The 14567-nt window shown below is 39.9% G+C and overlaps 1 protein-coding gene and 1 long non-coding RNA gene across 2 annotated transcripts in view; both read right to left on the bottom strand.

Annotated features, from left to right (window-relative positions):
- Positions 1-5410, bottom strand: part of LOC130706701 (uncharacterized) — a 37856-nt gene extending 32446 nt beyond the window's left edge. The window contains exon 1 of the long non-coding RNA XR_009006862.1: positions 5201-5410. This is a non-coding gene — a long non-coding RNA (uncharacterized LOC130706701). The remainder of the gene's footprint in view (positions 1-5200) is intronic.
- LOC130706699 (ELKS/Rab6-interacting/CAST family member 1-like) overlaps positions 1-14567 on the bottom strand; it is a 237652-nt gene that overhangs the window by 133910 nt on the left and 89175 nt on the right.

The raw sequence follows: 14567 nt of genomic DNA, 5'->3' as shown, positions 1-14567 counted from the left end.
TTAACCATGAAGAACACTGAAAATTCTACTGTAAATTATCAAATATATGGAAGCAAATATATAAATGAAATTCTTCTGTCATTTAGTACCAAGAAGAGAGATACAAATATAGGATAATTTCTCAAATGAGTTTCAACTACTTAATGTGCTACTTTAAAGCATATTCACAAACAATAGAAATAATCAATCTGAAGAACTGGATTCATCTCTATACACAAGGGACATTTTTATACAGTTGCTCGAAGAATTAGCCACACAAGCACAATAGGTACCATAAAGATTAAAAGAAAGTAACTGCATTAAAAATACTTCAGTTTATTAAAAGGAACGGTTCCTATTTTATATGTATACACATCTATTTTTATAGAAAAGAACACATCTATTTTTATTCTAATTTCCATGACTCACTCCCCACCCATTCACCGAGGAGATAGATAACAGTTGATCCTATTTTTCACCTTTTAATTTATTCTACCTGGAGAAATAAAATTCATCATTGTCCCATGTTATTTTCCCTCCCCTTTGGACATTTATCCACTAAATAAACATCTACTACCCACTGCTGTTAAGCAGTGTGCTGGGTCCTGGGGCTCCATCCCAGTCTCCTCTGCTGGTTTCCCCTATTTGCCCCAATTTCTAAGCGCTGAAGTGTCCCAGGACTCAGCCCTGTCTCATCCTCAAGTCAGTCTACACATGCTCACTTGGTGGTCTCAGCTAGTCTCCTGGTCTAACTAGCATCTATCCTATGCTGACCACCCCCATGTTTATGTATACTGCAGACCTCTTTCCTGGGCTCCAGTTTCACATATGGACTCACCAACTCATCCTCTGCCAATAGATGTTTTACAGATCTCGAACGTTTAACAGGCCCACCTAACTCCAGATCTTCTCCACCAAACCTCCTTTCAAAGGATGAAGTTGATGACAACTTCGTCCTTCTAGTTAGTTAGGCTGAAATCCTTGAAATCATCCTGACACCTCTTTCTGTCATACCCCACATCCAAGCTATCAACAAACCTCTCTTGGAAGGCTGGCCAAGGAGACACTTTGACGTAAGCTTCTGCCCAATCCTGACGCCTCTGCCTCCCTCCCACTATGTTGTTCCCAAGGGCACATGCTTACAAGTATTCGACACACTAAACCCTGTCTGAGTCTACTTCCCAAATGATCCAAATGCTTCAAGTCTTCACTACAAACATCCATTACAATATTGTGCATACAACAGCTTATCCCTACTAGAAATAAAACAAAGGATGATTTTAGCTGATCTATGTGTAGAATCATATAGTTATAGATTCAGAGATTAAGGATATTGCTTGTCTTCTTTACAAGGACACTGAATGCCTCATGCTGCCTTACTACTCTTTTTGTTTATCCTTCATGCAGCAATGAAAGGCTTTAAATAAATCTTATCCATTCAAGTCCAACTGGTATTTTTTCTTTCTCTTCCCTGAGGAGCATCTTTTTTCTATACTACCACTTCTCTATTACTTCAGTTATTCACTGCCTTTAGTTGTTTATCTTATTTTTTTCAGAAATATTCCTTCATAACAAGGAGGTGCTAAAAACCTCATTTCACAAGTAGGTATGAAAAAGAAATATCTTGAACACCTTTCCTAAAAAGAAATCTAAAGGTAGGTAGTTTAGTACATAAGCCTTTAGGAAAGCATTAGAAGAAAGTAAGACAAGGTCAAATATTAACAATTTACTGAACATAAATTCTCATTACACAAAAAAGTATCTCTCCTTATAACTTCAAAATATTAATAGGGCAACACAGCAAAATATCAAGTGTCAGATGCAGCTAGACTACAAAATGTTATGTTTTTATTTTAGAAGTATGATTTTTATTATTGCTGAAACGAGAATTTTAGAAAAAAAAACTACCATCAGTTTCTTAACATGTAATTTATTTGTAAAAGTCAACCAAAACAATCTGAATTCAATCATCAGCTCAGGAAGCAGATTCCATGACATTTTCTTCCCCTAAATGCTAAATGACACAGGCAGCGATAAAATATGCAGAGAAAGAACCATGTCACAGAAGATGTGACAATTTTGATAAATGATGATAAATTGTGATGTAGAACAGCCGTTTGTAAGCTGCTGTTTTCAAAAACATGTATTTTAATGATGATTTTTGCCAAATATCATTTTAGAGAGATATTCTGTAATAAAACCATTGACAAACAAAATTGGTACCTTATTATAAATTAGAACAGAAATGTATTTAAGTTTTCAGCAAACTTGTAATTTTGCTTTGAATGAGAATGCATTTTAGATCCAGTCAGTTCCTTACAATGTTAAACACAGTCATCATCTGACCCAGAAATCCCACTCCGAGCTATAAAACAGAAATTAAAACATACTTTCACACAGACCCTTGTACATGAATGTTCATACATGCAACATTATTCATAAAAGACAAGAAGTGCAAACAACCCAAATGTCCATCAAGTGACATATCATATCAATAGAACAGAATATTATTCAGCAATAAGAAGGAATAAAGTACTGATACATGCTACAATACGGATGAACCTTGAAAATATTATATTAAGGAAGCCAGTCACAAGAGGCTACATATCATTATGTTTATATGAAATATAAATTCTATTTATATGAAATGCCCAGAATAGGCAAATCCCTAGAAATAAGATGTAGATAAGTGGTTGCCTAGGGTTGAGAGTGTAGAGGGAATGGAGAATAATTGCTAATGGATATAGGGTTGCTTTCTGGGGTAATGAAATGTTCTAGAATTGTGCACCGTGATGGCTGCACAACTCTCTGGCTATACACAACCTCTGAATTGTATACTTTAAGTGGGTGAACTGTATGTGAACTACATCGCAAAAAAGCTATTTAAAATGCCAGTTAAAAAGGCCAGTCATGGGCTTTCCTGGTGGCGCAGTGCTATAGAATCCACTTGCCAATGCAGGGGACACGGGTTCGAGCCCTGGTCCAGGAAGATCTCACGTGCTGCGGAGCAACTAAGCCCACGAGCCACAACTACTGAGCCCAAGTGCCACAACTACTGAAGCCCGCGCGCCTAGAGCCCACGCACCGCAAGGAAGAGTAGTCCCCGCTCGCCGCAACTAGAGAAAGCCCACACACAGCAACAAAGACCCAACGCAGCCAAAAATAAATAAATCAATCAATTTACTTTTTAACAAAAGGGCCGGTCAGGTTGTAGCTGTTTATAACTTGTATAGACTTTTCAAAGTCTAAATCCCTAATTATTAAAATATGTTTCTTACTGTCCACAAACCTCATTTCATTTCCTTACATAAAACCATCTGCCTATTCCACTATAAATACTACACGTAGTGAAAGAAAGTGCTTCTAAAATTAAATCATGTTTTCAAAACAGATTTCTCCTTAATGTATTTAATTTTAATGATTCGCATGTGAATTATCCACACTTTCCATTAACTATGGTTAAATTTTCAATCTCAGATAAGTATCCCCCAATACAAAAGCACATTAACAGGCCATTCCTCTCCCAACACAAGCTGTGTGGACTAAATTTTTAACGTATTAGCTTGAATTTTAAAAAGCAAAATTAAGGAGGCAGATCTGTAAGAAAAGCAAGCACATGAAGTCTCAGAAGTTTAGAATGGAAAATATTTTCAAGATTGATCCTCTTCAGGACTACCGAAACTTTAATATCTAAGAACTAACCCCAGGAATTTTGTGATATTCTCATATCACCTTACTTTTTAAATTTTTGTTGGAGTATAGTTGATTTACAATGCTGTGTTACTTTCTGCTATACATACCTTACTATTTTGCCTTATTATTTATATTTACATTAAGTTGATTCCTTTCCTTTTTTTTTTTTTTTTTTAACTTAGCAATGTATGACACAACATCAGTGAACTTATGGGTTTGGTAAGCTATCTGTACTAGGCGAACAAACATTACAATAAATAAAAGTTTAAATGGTGATGTGTCTATCACTTAAAAACATCTTGCACATGATCAGTACTACATCTACCACACTATGGGAAACACTGATCTAGTTTTATCTTCTAATTTTATGGGTGAGAAAGTTGAACTTCCTGGTGACTCTCAAAAGTCTGTGCACATCAGAACCTCCTGGAGGGTTTGTGTTAAAATAGAGAGTGCTGGGCTCTTCCCCAAGAGCGTAGGTCTGGGGGAAGCTCTGAGAATTTACGTTTCTAACAAATATCTAAGTGGTACTAATGCTGCTGGCCCAGGGACCGCCCTTCAAAAACCACTGACCAAAACCTACTAACCCCAAATTAGTCAGACCAGAATTTAATCTAGAACCCAATCTTCTCTTAGATGCTCTTATAATTATATGCTCTATCACACATGTTTAATGTTGCTGAATTTTATTCACCTTTCACTTAATTTTACTCTTTTCAATAAAGGTGATTATTAAATGCTAAAGATCAGGTTTATACATTTTTAAGACTTCAGAGTTGTTATAAAATAGTGATTAATAAAAATTTAAGGAAAAGAACATTACAATCACCTTTGAGGACCCTGAATCCCTTTTCTTGGTCACATACCCTCCATTAGTCCTTTGAGATAAACATTATCTTCAAGTTTGTGTCTTATCATTCACTTGCTTTTCTTGTTAATTTTCTCATAGCTGTATCTCTAAATAATATATTGTTTAGGTTGTATGTTCTGAGCTTTATACTATATCTTTTTATGCTATTTGCTTTTTTATTCAATATGATGTTTTTGAGATGTAGCCCTCGGTTTTTATCAGCAATTCATTGCTTTCATGGCGGGACACTATTTCATCTACAAGAAAACAGCACTAAAATTGTTGACTTCTTTTTCATTTTGAAAAAATCAGAGGTAAAAAAGAAGTTGCAAAAATAGTACAGAGAAGTCCTATGTATGCTTCATCCAGTTTCCTCCAATGGTTACATCTTACCTAACTATATTACAGTATCAAAACCAGCAAACTGGTTTTGGAACAATGCTTGTGTATAGTTTCATGCCATTTTATTATATATGCAACTCTCAATTTTTAAGTTCTTTTTTCTTTTTTTTTTTTTTCTCGCGGGCCGCACAGGCCGCGAGACCAAGGGCCGCGGGGGCCGGGCCGGCGCGCCGCCCCCGCCCCGCCTCAGGCCGCCCGCGCTTGGGCCACCGCCCGGCGACGCGAGGCCAGTCCCACCCCGCCCCCACCCCCACCGCCGGCCCGGGGGTCGCTCACCTTCCGCGTTGCCCCAGACCACCATGCCCGGGCACAGCCGCCTCCTCCGGCCTCGCTGGCCCCGCCGCCGCCACACGGTGCCCTCGCCTGGGGCGGGGAGAAGGGCCGAGAAAGGAGTCGCACCGCCGCGCCGCGGTCCACGCTCGCCACACGCTCGCAGCGGCCAACCTGAGCGCGCCCAATGGCTGCTCTGTCCCTCCCCCTCCGACGGGCGCGCGGGCCGCGGCTCCGCCCCGCCCCTCCCCTCCCCTCCCCCTGCGGTGGCCGGCGCGCTCCCAGGCTCCTCCCCGCCCTTCCCCACCCGCGGCGGTTCCGGCCCCGGCTCGCACTCCGCCCCGCGCTGCGCAAGTGCCCGCCTCGCGCCTAGCCTCGGGCGACCCTGAACCACCGGCGCGGCGCCCCTCCCAGGCCCGCCCGCGGAGGTCAGCCCCTCCGCTGCACGTGACCGTCTCGCTCGCGGGGGCGGAGAGGAGCGCGGCGCCTGCCCGCCTTCCGCATCCCGAGACCTGCGCGCCTCCCGCTGGGGTTGATGCGCTGTTCTCCTCTCTGCGAGTCCCCGCCCCGCGCTGCACTCCCCAGTCCGGGAGGACACTAGTTCAGGGACCGACCATGCTTAATCAAGATCATTCTATTGATATTAATGAATATCTGAGTTACTTCCTTTATTCCCCCCCCCGCCAATTAAAGACAATGCTCCTACCTATTAGAAAAATGAAAATCCAAACACTGACAGCCCCAAATACTTGCAAGAATGTGAAGTAATAGGAATGCTCATTCATTGCTGGTGGGAATGCAAAATAGTACAGCCATTCTGGAAGAGAGTTTGGCAGTGTCTTACAAAACTAAACATACTCTTACTATACGATCCAGCAATCGGACTCCTTGGTATTTACACAAGGGAGTTGGAAAATTATGTCCACATCAAAAACCTGGACACAGATGTTTCATAGCAGCTTTATTCATAATTGCCAAAACTTGGAAGCCACCAAGATGCCCTTCGGTAGATGAATGGGTAAACAAACTGGTGCATCCAGATAATGGAATATTATTCAGCACTAAAAAGAAATAAGCCATCAACCCATGAAAAGATATGCAAGAACTTTAAATGCTTATTACTAAGTGAAAGAAGCCAATCTGAAAGGCTACATACTCTTTGATTCCAACTAAGTGATACCATAATGGTGGATAATGTCATTAGTCAAAACCCAGAGAACATACAACACCAAGCGTGAATCCTAATGTAAACTATGGACTTTGGGTGCTAATGAAGTGTAAATGTAGATTCATCAATTGTAACAAATATACTTCTCTGCTGAGTAGTTGATAATGGTGGAGGCTATACGTATGTGGGAACAGGGGGTACATGGGAAATCTCTGTACCTTTTCACTCAATTTTGTTGTGAACATAAAACTGCTCTAAAAAAATAAAGTCTACAAACTTCAAGCTATAAGATGAATAAGTTCTGAGGTTCTAATGTATAGCATGGTGACTAATTGATAACACTGCAATGTATAACTATAATTTGCTAAGAGAACTTAAAGGTTGACCCCCAAAACATATACATATATATTTATATATTCCTCTTTACCATAAATGTACGGCTGTGCTCCTGGCTTCTCTAATCTCTTCCAATCATCTATGTTTATTTCTGCTCAGCACCATGCTGTCTTAATTGGTAGAGTTTTATAATAGCGAGTCTTAATATCTAGTAGGTCAAAAATCGCCAATTCACTCTTCCATTTGCTGTTAAGAATCAGCTCACATGTTCTATGTGGGGGAGGGAGGTGAAGGAAATTCATTTTAGTGTCATAAAATCTCTAAAACAATTTGGGGAGAATCACATCTCCTGTAGATTGAAATTTTCTATTGAAATAAGATTTATTTCTCCATTCCTTTAGTTTTTCTTAAGTGTCTTTGTTTTATACTTTTCTCCATATAGTTGTTGCCTATTTTTGCTAGAGTTATTCCTAGGTACTTTATAATTGTGATAATATTATAAATGGTATCCCATTGCCTTTTCTAAATAGTTGTAGCAGAGTACAGAAATGCAACTGATTTTGTATATTGATTTTGTTTGCAGTATACTTGCTAAATAACCACTTTTATTCATTCGAATACTTCATCTGTAGATTCTTTTGGTTTTTCTACAGGGACAAGATATCCTCAATGACTAGTGATAGCAGTTTCTTCTTCTCCAATGCTAAGAATTCTTCTTTTTCTTCCTGTGGAAGACTTCCTATATAATGCTGCAAAGAAGGATTATCTTATCTTATTGGTGAAAGGTGTCTTATCTTGTTTCCAATATTAAAAAAGAATGTTTTCAATGTTTCACCATTAAATATCACATCTGCTGAATATTTATACCTTCTAATGATAGTCTGTTCATTTTGTATCATGAATAGATACTGAATGTTATGGAATGCATTTTCTACATCTCCTGAGATTAAATTTTTTTTAAATCAAGAATTCAGTGGGGGACAGATGGATTGAGAGTTTGGGGTTAGCAGACGCAAACTATTATATATAGGATGGATAAACAACAAGGTCCTACTATACAGCACAGGGAACTAAATTCAATATCCTGTGATAAACCATAATGGAAAAGTATGAGAAAGAATGCATATATATGTAACTGAGTCTCTTTGCTGTACAGCAGAAATTAACATTGTAAATCAACTGTACTTCAATAAAAAACTTTCTCTGGGGCTTCCCTGGTGGCGCAGTGGTTGAGAATCTGCCTGCCAATGCAGGGGACACGGGTTCGAGCCCTGGTCTGGGAAGATCCCACATGCCACGGAGCGACTAGGCCTGTGAGCCACAATTACTGAGCCTGCGCGTCTGGAGCCTGTGCTCCGCAACAAGAGAGGCCGCGATAGTGAGAGGCCCGCGCACCGCGATGAAGAGTGGCCCCCAATTGTCGCAACTGGAGAAAGCCCTCGCACAGAAACGAAGACCCAACACAGCCAAAAATAAATAAATAAGTAAATAAATTTAAAAATTTAAAAAAAAAAGATCGCATCATTAAAAAAAAAAAAAAAAAAAAACTTACTCTGCATTCATAATGTGTCACACTGTTCTAGACAGTAGAGGTAAAGCAGTGACCAAACAGATGAAAACACTTGCCCTCAGGGAGTTCACCTTGTATTAAAGGAGAACAAACACAATGAATAAATAAAATGCATAGTTTGTTACATATTGATCAACACAAAAGACAAAAATGAAGTAGAGAGGGGAACAGGTAGTGTGGGGAAGGAGGTCTGCAACTTCAAATGCAGTGGTAGGAATGGGTGTCATTGACAAAATGACATCTGGCAAGAGCCTGCAAGCAGAAACAAGAGCATAGCTTGTATGCAGTAAGCACTGCAAGGCAATATGAAGTTCTGTTACAAATTCTGTGAAGGAAAAGTGAATTTCTGAGTAGGTTCACTGGAAAATATAAATGTTAACATACTATTTTAGTTGCTAATTCCCTATCACAAGCAATGAAGCTTAAAAATCTTACATGAACTATTAAGTAAATTTAAAAAACAGCTGAAACCATTATAACCACCAGTAGTACCAAAGTAGCATTCTTATTAAAAGTATGAAAATAACCATTTCAATACAGAATACAGAAAGATAACAAAAATTATTCTGTTGTTCAAAGTAAATTATTATAAAATTTCAACTTGGGTCACAGAAGCCTATCAAAAAAATAAGTATGGGAAAAGCATAGGTGGAAAAAACAAATATTCACAAGTACAAGACCTAAAACTCATTGTAAGTACTCCCCATAAGTAATCTGACCCAATCCAGGGCTAACACTCTAAAGAAACATGAAAACAAAAAGACAATCACTCAGAGACCAGATGACAGAAAGAGGAAAGGAATCGTTTCAAAGATGTGTTACAGAAAGTTCAAGTACAAAATTTTCAAATGAATATTGAGAATGCAAAAGGAAAAAAGACCCAGCAAGTCTAACTAGCAATGAAACAAATAAGCAAAGACAAAAAGAGAAGTACATCTAAACACACAAAGACTGACCAAAAGAGAATAAGGAAACTCCTAAACCAAAAGGTCACAGAGGTGTCCTATCCAACATTAGCTCATGGGATGATGACAGGTGTTTATGGGGGGGAGGGGGGGCGGTGAATAGGTCAAAGTTAATCTGTTAGATTCTTGATGCAGTACATCTCAGAATCTTTCAAAATGCCACTATGGATTATGAATCACTAACCTACTTTGGGGGTAGGGTATGGGGGGCACAGAGTAAGTACGCATAAGGATGTAGTCTTTCCCATGCCAGCTCACCACGGAACCCTTTATTTTGCCCAAAAACAAAAGTCTGTGAGAAAAGTGTTGTCCTAAAGGATGGTAAGACAGATGAAATTCATAAATCACTTTGAAGAGTTAAAGGAATGCTAAAAAAAAAAAAATTTAAGGACTTTCTGGTTGTTGTTTTTTTCTTTTATTATTGGTAGAAAGCCAGCCAAGAATCAGTTGGACTTACAAACATGAGTACATGGATGAATAAAAGATAGAAAAGAGGATAAATCAAAATTCTGATATATTTTACTGAAGAGGATATTTGGATACAAATGTTGTTATGAAGCAGTCCAACTATGCTAAAGTAAAGAAAGAAAAATGCAAGGGTTGTACTCGTCCTAACTGACAAAAGTGAAATAAATCACCAGGATGGAATGGTATCCAACCAGAGTTCTGGATGCTCTTGAGGACGACTATGAATTTGTAGGCAAAGTTAGATAGAATCATCCGAATAGCCCCAAATTTGGCTCCTACAAAGGCTCTGGAGAAGACCCAATAAAATAAGATTCATTGTGGATTTGTTGGAAGTATAGGGTAGGTGGAGGGAATTTTTAATTAAGAATAGACTCAGACACTGAAGTAAAAATAACCTAATAGAAGAAACACCGTAAAGTTATAGAATCTATAGATATCTGTATTAATTCTATATCTATAGGTAGATTCTGTATCTATAAAGAGAAATAGATATAAAACACCTGAAATTTTTTGAAGTGGTAAATAAACTGAGGCAGGAAATAATGTTGATTTAGACTTTCGACACATCTTAGACAACATTCTTCAACAAAGGCTTAAAATATTAAATCACTATCAAAAGAAATATTCTGCCCCAGATAGGAAAGTGGCTTGGTGGCAGAAAACAAAAGGAAGAAATAAGCAAAATTTCAAATATAGTTTATCTCGGGATTTTAGTGAAAACTAGTCTCATTTGTATAATATTGAAAAATGGAGCACACGGCAAATGTTCAGGTTTAGAAATGAGCAGTGAAATGCCAAGCGCCAGAGATAACCGATGGAGAGTTATTTATTTATTTAGTACAGTCCTGGCAATGACAAGGGTCATAGCCAGTATGATCCACGACATTCAAGGAAGCTCTCCACGTGCCAAACACCACCTGAGTCACTGTATGTGCATTACTTTGTTTAGTCTTCACAACTTCCTACAGAAGTAATTGCCATTTTATTCCATGAGTTTACAAGCTAGACAGTAAAGGCTCAGAGAGGAAAGTAACTTCCCCAAAGATCACTAAGGTAAGTAGGAGGCAGTAATAGTAGCTACTAAATGATAGAGCTAAAATTTGAAACCTGGCAACTGACCCCAGAATCCTTACCTACTTTGGGGGTAGGGTATGGGGGGCACAGAGTAAGTATGCATAAGAATGTAGTCTTTCCCATGCCAGCTGACCACGGAACCCTTTATTTTGGCCAAAAACAAAGCACTGCGAGAAAAATGCTGTCCTAAAGGGTGGTAAGTCAGATGAAATTCATAAATCACTTTGAAACGTTAAAGGAATGCTAAAAAAAAAAAAAAAAAAAAAAATTAACTACTGCACCAATGGTTCTCAAACTTGAGCATGCATCAGAATCACCTGGAAGGTGTGTCAAAGACAGACTGCTGGGCCCCATCCCCTCGAGTTTCTGACTAAGCGGATTTTGTGGGTTCCGAATTTCTATTTCTATCAAACTGATGTTTCTGCTCAAGGGCCCACACTTGGAGAAATATGGTCCTAAGCCACAGGTGGTGAAACAAAGAAAGCAAGAGATCACGATAAGAATGGTCTCGGGAAAAGGAGAAAACCTAGGTGAAGAAAGCTGGCGTGGAATTAAGGAAAGGAGGGATGAATCATCCAGTAAATGGGGTCAAGCTAAAATCACATGGAAATTTTCCTGGGCCTTTTGCTCCCTGGGTGGGCAAAGAGTCTTCCTGGGACCTCAAACAGCCTAAAACTATTCAACCCAGCTTCGGGCACAGTATAAATTTAATGGCAAAAGGATGTCCCCACGTTCAGGATCTCTGTACTCTGGCTACCACCACAAACCTTACCCACTGACAATGCCTAGAACTCCTTTAACAGGAAACAAAACGTTTTACTTTGTAGCAAGAAATAGAAGCTTGAGAAGGAAATAAGTCCTAAAAAGTGAATATATATCGCTGTCTACAGATCTCATTCCAAATGTAAATGACTGCTTATAGATTAACCATAGGTCTAATATAACATGGCATGTCTAATATTCTTAAAATTACAAAATTTCAGTTTTATTACTTTGGAGAGGAAGCATGATGCTACATGAAAGGCATCAAATTTGGTGTTAGAAATCCTATATTTGGGGATAAATGACTTCTGACAAGTCTTTTTTTGTTTCTTTGTTTATATTTTATTTTTGGCTGCGTTGGGTCATCGTTGCTGCACGTGGGCTTTCTCTAGTTGCGGCGGGCGGGGGCTACTCCTCGTTGCGGTGCACGGGCTTCTCATTGCAGTGGCTTCTCTTGTTGCAGAGCACAGGCTCTAGGCACGTAGGCACGTGGGCTCAGTAGTTGTGGCTCGCGGGCTCTAGAGCGCAGGCTCAGTAGTTGTGGCGCATGGGCTCAGTGGCTCCGCGGCACGTGGGATCTTCCCGGACCAGGGCTCGAACCCGTGTCTCCTGCATTGGCAGGCGATTCCTAACCACTATGCCACCAGGGAAGTCCAGACATTTTCTTCATACGTAAAAAAGGAGCAGTAGGGACTTCCCTGGTGGCACAGTGGTTAGGAATCGCCTGCCAATGCAGGAGACACGGGTTCGAGCCCTGGTCCGGGAAGATCCCACATGCTGCGGAGCCACTGAGCCCATGCGCCACAACTACTGAGCCTGTGTGCCACAACGACGGAAGCCCGCGCGCCTAGAGCCCGTGCTCCGCAACAAGAGAAGCCAGCGCAATGAGAAGCCCGCGCACCGCAAGAAGAGTAGCCCCCGCCCGCCTCAACTAGAGAAAGCCCACGCGCAGCAACGACCCAACACAGCCAAAAATAAATAAATATAAAATTAATTAGTTTTTTTAAAAAAAGGAGCAGTAATTCCCCACAGAGATGTGAGGATCAAAAGGGATCCTATTTGTGAAAGCATTTGGTCAATTATAACTCACTTTTTCAATTATAAGGTGTTAGGACTACTTCGGGGAGTAACACGTTTTATACAAGCTGTTACTAGATGTGCACTGTATTCAAGTTTAGGGTGCATATTAACGTCCAGTGTCATTTATACACAAGAGATGCCTTCTAGGCTCAAGAGACCAAAGTTACAAGTGATAATCAGGCATTCATGAAGCTGGGATTTGATAACGTTTCTCCCAGTCTAAACGCAGTGGGAAAAAGCCAGAACTGAAAGTGGACACAAACTACTTAGTATTTTAGGAAAGCAGGAGAGACACAACAGGATTGGGGAGAAGTATCAAGTCTATCAGAAGCTCTCAGGGACGCCTGGCGTCTACCTACAGAGGCTGCAACCAGCATATTCTTAGGACAAAACCCTAAGGTAGTGGGTGGTTTTTTGTTGGGTTTTTTGTTGCCTGAGAGTGAGCTACTGTCCCGATATCTCACTCTAAAACCTATAGAAAGAGAAGGGCTGTGTTCCTCCAGCTGTGGCACCTCAGGGTAGGGTCCTCTACCTAAGGCTCTGAAAAAGTAAGGAGAGCACAGTGCTACCTCATAGTACAAAAAGGTACATGAAAGACCTATGTTCTCCTTCCTCTGCTGCTGGCAGGCACTAAGATGAGGAAGAGATGCTCAGAAGGCCATGGCATGGTGATGGAGGAGTCCAGTCTGGCTGCGGCACCTTCACGACCTTCGGAAAACTGTCGGCAAGCTTTCAGTAGAGTAGGTTCAGGCCACAACGTGCATATTCATCTTTCATCTGTTTAAACAAGGCACTCAATAGTAGGTGTCACTGGTCACTTCCTATTGAACAAAGCCTACAAGATTTTAGGTAAGCATCAAGACACTGATGTTGGGTCAGGCGAAGATTTCTTAGCTATGACACCAAAAAGTATATTGATAAAAGAAAAAAATAAGCTGGGCTTCATTCAGATAAAAAATAATGCATTTCAAAAGACACCATTACAAAAGTAAAGACGTGCCATGAACTAGGAAAAAATATTTGAAAATCATATATCCAATCAAGGACTTGTATCCAATAATAACACGTGTTGGCAAGGATATGGAGAAACTGGAACCCTCATGCTTTGCTGGTGGAATTGTCACATTCGAAACTGCTACTTTGAAACACTGATTCATCATATGACCCAGGTAATTACCCCTAGGTAACCACCCAAGTGAAATTAAAACTACATGCACACATCAGCCAGAGCGGCGAAAACGTGGAAACAAACCAAATGTCCATTAATTGGTGGATGGATGAATAAAATGTAGTATATCCATACTATAGAATATTCTTTGGCAATATGATACATGCTACTGCATTACCTCAAAAACATTACGCTAAATAAAAGAAGCTAGACACAAGAGACCACATACGGTATGATCCCATTTATATGAAATGTCTACAAAAGGCAAATCTATAGAGGTAAGAAGTAAATTATCAGTTGAATGGGTCTGGGGGTGGGAATGAGAGTGATTCCAAATAGGCACAAGGTTTCTTTTGGAGGGTGATGGAAATGTTCAAAAATTAGATTACATGATAGGTGCATACAACTCTACAAATTCACAGATTTTACTAAAAACCACTGAATTGCATATACTTCAAAAGAGTCAATTGTATGGCATGTGAATTATACATCAATAAAATTGTTTAAAAAATAAAGAAATTTAAAAGAGAAGTCAGGGACAGCCCTGACCCCAAACCTCACTATGAAATGTTAACATATTTACACAGAAATCTGCCACTTCTCCTGATGTCGCCCTTCCAGAAACTTGACTCTTAGGATGACAAAGAACGCGAACAAAGAGTAAGAGACCTCCAAACAGGGTCTAAGATAGCCGTGGCTCATTTATGCACTTTAGACTACAGGAGAAAATGGAAGTCCTCCCCTCGCCCCTACCCAGCCTGAGATGAAAACTTAATGACGCA

This window comes from Balaenoptera acutorostrata, unplaced genomic scaffold, assembly GCF_949987535.1.
Source record: "Balaenoptera acutorostrata unplaced genomic scaffold, mBalAcu1.1 scaffold_376, whole genome shotgun sequence".
Lineage (NCBI taxonomy): Eukaryota > Metazoa > Chordata > Mammalia > Artiodactyla > Balaenopteridae > Balaenoptera > Balaenoptera acutorostrata.
The sequence above is the reverse complement of the archived record's forward strand: the minus strand, read 5'-3'. Positions and strand labels throughout refer to the sequence as shown.